The sequence below is a fragment of the Macadamia integrifolia genome, chromosome 3 (assembly GCF_013358625.1).
Source record: "Macadamia integrifolia cultivar HAES 741 chromosome 3, SCU_Mint_v3, whole genome shotgun sequence".
NCBI classification, from domain to species: Eukaryota; Viridiplantae; Streptophyta; class Magnoliopsida; order Proteales; family Proteaceae; genus Macadamia; species Macadamia integrifolia.
This window is the reverse complement of record NC_056559.1, coordinates 8,002,647-8,008,483: the sequence shown is the minus strand read 5'-3', so window position 1 is coordinate 8,008,483 and position 5,837 is coordinate 8,002,647.

The window sequence follows — 5,837 nt, the reverse complement described above, 5'->3', positions numbered from 1 at the left end:
AAAAAAAAAAAAAAGAAGAAGAAAATAAATGAAATCGTGAGAAAATAAAAATAGTACATATGTTTGGTTACCAAGAAAGGAAAAGAAAAAAAAAGAAAAAAATTTAAAAAATTTCTAAAAGATTTTGAATTTTAGGAGAAAGATAGACACATAGGAAATCATTGTGTAATAATTTATTTTTTGTCTTATTATGTTTTCATATTTTCTAATGTTTTCTTGTATTTTTTGTAAGATTTTTTTTTAACAAAAAAAAAACTTCACAATTATCATAAAGAATTTTGAATTTTAAAAACAAAATTTTTTTCTTAAGTGAAAACATACCAATTACAATGAAAAATTTTTCATATAAAAAAAAGAAGGGTACAAAAAATGTATTTTTTCTTTTCTTCTGCTTTTTTCTCTTGACTATCAAACACTGCCTAAGGTTTTCTATCTACCTAAACATTGATTGCTACATGCATCGACTCCTACATGGGTTAGGAACGCGTCCTGAATGACTGCATTCCCGCGTGAGTGAAATTATGGTCGGAACCGTGTGAACCACGCTTCTTCGATTGTATTGGTTGCTTGACTTTGGACTGTGGAGCCCAGTTTCTCTGTGAAGATGGGAAAGTGGGGCCTTGGGAGTTGGAAGGGAAGTGGGGACTATAGGCCGCAGTCGTGTGGTCAGCACGAAGACAGATATTTCATTCTTTCCCCCTTTTTATAATATTTTTCACACGGGACATAGAAGACCGCAGAAGTGTTTGACCGCCATAAGCATTTGCCACGAAGATCAATGGCAAATGGTGGGAAACTCTTGTTGACCATTTGAACTGGGAAGTCAGAATCAGACAGCCATTTTAAACGCATAAAAGAATTTCCCTAGCCCTTAGCACACCAGAGGTTTTTTTCTTTTGGGCCGAGGTCCTTAAAACTCTGATCCAACGTTAGGTTCAAAATTTCAATGTAAAATCAATTCAATTTAGTCAGGTTCATGCGGAGAGTCTACCATGTCGAGTTCATATCAATCCAACTTAGTGTTAATCGATCCTATTTAGGTCAGAATGCTCTAATTTTTGCTAGAGTCAAATTAACCTTGATTGATCTTGATTTTATCATTTGTAAAGAAAATAAAAAAAAGAAAAGAAGACCAAATGATTAATACATAATTAAAATTAAAGTGCAACATAATAATAAAAGTTCAAGACACCTTAAAATAAGAATCTAAATTTCATTATTGTGAATAAAATGATAGAATGACAGTTTTAAATTATATTTATATAAATCATGGGTAAAATCAAGGTTGGATTGGAGCCTAGGCTTGGCCTAATGAGGACCCAGGGTTAGTGTTTTTTAATCCTAATCTGCCTTCAGGGTTAGAAGTTTTAGTTCAAGCACTGTTCGGGCTCAAAGCGGGCCAGAACATGTTCGAGTAGTCAAGGTCGAACTTACACCCCTACTGGACAGACCAAGGCCAACCACTATTTAACACGCCCGACTTAAACACAATATTTGCCTTTAAACTATGAATTTAGGTTTTTCTATCGAACTGGTCATATTGGTTTTTTATTTTCAATTGTATCGGTATGATACTTACCAATATTGTGTCGTTCAATATCTCCATCGCCTTTAAAGAATAGTCTTTAATCAACACTGCCTAGACACGATTATTTAATCCTAATTCTACCAAGAAATATATTCTATCCTAATTAGTATTTAATAACATTAACTATAAGGGTTATTTTGTAATTATAAATTAAAAATAATCGGGGTTGATATTTATTTGTATATTAAGAATACTTATTCAAATTATTATTTAAATGTTTGGAGGGATGAATGATAATTTCTGGGTATCTAAGAAATTATTAAATTAATCACATTAAATTTTAGCGTTAAATTCAATCAAATACTCATCATGTATACATTAATGTCACGGAAGACGTATTTAAAGTGGGTCCGAATTGACAAAGTACCACTTAAATGCCAACTAGATTTCATTATCATGAAGAGGCACTACTGTTTTTTCCTCGTCTTTTTTCTTCCCGTAAGAAGTGAAACTGTACAAATCATAGTTAAAAATGATAGTGATATATAAAATATCTTCTAGGGCAGAACCAATCTATATGAACCGATATATATTGGATGTGGTCCATATGGCATCCGTTTCGGAACTAAACGATACCCGTTTCGGTAACATGAACTTAGACCATTTTTTTTTCTTTTAAGGGCGAGTGGTAGCAGGACGTACGTATTGCAATCTTATTTTCATTTTCTTTTAATATTAACCGTCCATTTAAGTTTAGATTAATCTAAACCATCTATTAGTTTTTTATATTGTAACTGATTCATAGTTTTTAGGGTGGAGAGATGACGGATGTGGTTACTTAATTTGTCTAATATTTGTTTATATAAATAAATAAATAAATAAATAAATAAATAAGTGGACTCTTCCTTTGATTTTGTTGGGAAATCTCAATTCTCTCTCTTTCTCTCTCTCTCTCTCTCTCAAAATAGGATGAGATAAAAAAAAAATCAACATAACTATTTTCAGACACTGAGCATATGAGAGAGTTGGCCACATATATCCAAATACCATGTTTACATGTTAATCACCAGGGAATGGATTTGGACAGTAAAGTTTGTATGTATGGTAAAAGACAAATTTGAATTTATAAAGTAAACAAGGCTGTTGAATATCTAGGATTTTATTATTACTTGTTGGGTAGATATTATTAATTTATAAGAATTTACCATGTATGCAAATCTTCACTGAAATTGGTAAACAAAACTTCAATTAGACTAGAAAGCGGTGAAAAAGGAAGAAGAAATAAATAACAATCTTGAAGAAGAAGCAAGTAGAGAGAGAAAGAGAGGATGGAGATTTCTAAGTGGAATGAAATGAGGAGTCCGCTTATATTGGGATTTTTATTATTTATTTATTTAAATATTAATAATATTAAACAGAGTTGTAACTGTTTACAACTCTGTTAAGCAGGATTAACATATTTCACACATGTCAATCATATCATTTACGTGAACATTCACCGAGCTTCAAACGTTCCGCGTTCCTATTTTTTTACACGTACCGCGACCATTTTGCCTTATTTTAAATACTCAGAATTGTTATAATTCTGATAAAGAAAAAAAAAACATATAGCGTCAAAGTACAGATTCCAATATACACGCTCTCACATAATGAACATTGGGACCCACAGTGATATTCTATCTCTTATTTTGATTATGTGGATCCTTTTCATTCACCAAACCCTCATTGATGTGGGATGGAGATTCCTTCTTACATTGGTTTTGCGAGAGATCCTCTCCTGGTATGAAATTAAGAGACTTTAAACTTGCTAATTAACCATCTTATTTGTTTATTTTTAGCTGAATTTGGCAAATGCAATGAGTGCAGCTCCTGCATCATATGTAAAGGTGTAAAAACCAATTTAAAACCGTTTATCTAAACTCAATAGATTCGTTTACACCAAAATAGTGAAACCATATAGTTAAACTATTTAAACCGCAAGACAATGCTTTTGCTTTTGTTGATGGAGCATGACTATCAAACTCCTAGAAATGTGCGAGAGGTGCAATTATATATGACAAGGGAAAGATGTTCATCGGAGCACAATGCAAATCTGGTTCGGGTTATTCAGCTGCAGTCATGGAAGCTGAAAGAGTCTGTGATGCTCTTCTCTTAGCTAAAAGTTTGGGGCTCTTTGTTTTGTTGATCTTTTATGATTGCCAGCCTCTTATCCAAGCCCTGAATGACATCTCTACCTCTCTTGATTGGGTATCTTTAGAAACAATTGATGATATTTTTGTATTTTCTCTTGATTTTGTTTCGGTTCTTTTTTGTTTCATTCCATGTAGTTCTAATAGGAAAGCCCACTTCCTTGCAAGTGATGCTCTTAAATTTTGTCTTTCTTATACTTGGTGGATTCAACCCCCACCTTTCCTTGTAAATAACTAATATCTCGGCAGGAGTTCCTCCTTATCCGATTTTTTTGAATAACAATCCGTTTTTATCCAGAAAAAAAAAAAGTATTTAAACCATATCGAACCATTTAAACCGATGTTTTAATGAATGAAAAATGGGCTGATAGAGTTATTTATAGATGAGGAAGAGACTCCTTGAGCCCAATAGGGCTTGGGCTGGGCTTTTCAGCCCCGGCCGTCTGACAAGGGGTGAAGATCTCCAAGCCCATGGTCAGACCAAACAGACCGATTTGACACACATATATAATAGAAGGGTGAATTGAATGGATAATGTGGAGCAAATCCACACCCACCAATTAAGCCTTGGATCTGAATACGTGGGGGCTCGTGTTTCACGCAAGCAGGAGAAACTAATGGTTGTGCAGCCAGAAGCCACAGGTCTCCAATTGAAGAGATGGACGTCTCTAATCTTATCTTTTCATCTGTACCTTAGATTTCTTAGGGCCTTTTCAGGGAGACAGGGACAACCTGTGGCTTCCATATGCTCTACCCAGTACCCACTGTTTCAAAAAACCGGAATCAGATTAGTCTAATTAGCTGATTTGGACCGGAGTCGATTATGATTGATTTGATTGATTCTGACCGATTCTGTTATTGTTAAATATATTCCAGCTGGTTTCAACTTTCGATCAATCTGATTCCTCATTCTAATAAAGAGTCATAAGGGGTCCATTGGATCACACTTATTATTTTACTATTATTCTACTACTATCATTTCAAGGATGGAAAAAAAATCAAACTCTCCACCTTCATTAATCTTGGGATCAAATTCAGCGTTAATTGGGGTAACATGTAGATTATTACCATATGTTGTCGTCAATGTGCAGCTAAAGTCACAGGATTTGGTTGATGGACTGACATCTATAGGCCTTGATCTAATCAAAATGCGGTGAAGGGCAAGTGCTGGTGTGAAAAAGAAACATTGAGAACAAGAAAACAATATATGGCGAAAAGTTCCCCACAATGTCAATATATCTATGCTTTTACAAATAAATGTGTATAAGCATGGATTTTTTTTTAATTATTATTATTATTATTATTATTTGTTCTTCTTCTTTGATAAACATATGTGGAAGGATTTCAAGCATCATCAAAACTTAACTACTTATAAAATGATTTCTACCCAAAAAAATAAAATTAAATAACTACTTATAAAATGATAAAACTTCACTTTACCTTTCAACTACATTACTTGGATTTTAATATGAAAACATGAAAGGGTTAAGAAATTTACTTTTAAGGGAAATTTGCATTTCCCATGTCTCCGTTTGTCGCCATTATATATATTTATCTGTCCTTTTCTCATATATATATATATATATATTATTCCTGTTGGATGTGACAAACAAGCATATTAGGCATGGTTAAGTGAGAGAGAATAACATGTGGAATCCTCCATGGGTGCAAAGTCAAATGTACACTAGTGATCAATTTACCATAACTTTTTTGTGAAAATAATATCTGGAGATTTAAAATTAGAAAAAATGTTGAGTATGGCGTCGATATCAAGTATGCTAACACCATTGTGTCTATCTCTCTCTTTTCTTTTTATGAAATGACCTTCATATCCTTCCTGAATGATGCTTCATCATGTGTTTCTATTGGTGCTATCCGCTAGCATACTTGATATCGGCGGTATACCTATCCCTCTCCCAATTAATTAAAATTACTTTTAAGTTTTCTATATTATATTTTAGAAAAATAATTTTTCTTTTCTAAATCCTATCGTAATTCTGTGTTAAATAAATTTTTTTATGAGATAAACAAAATATTTACCTTTCTATCCTTGAGATGACTATGAAGGGTACACAAGCACCTTCTCTCTCTCTCTCTCTCTCTCTCTCTCTAGCTCTATA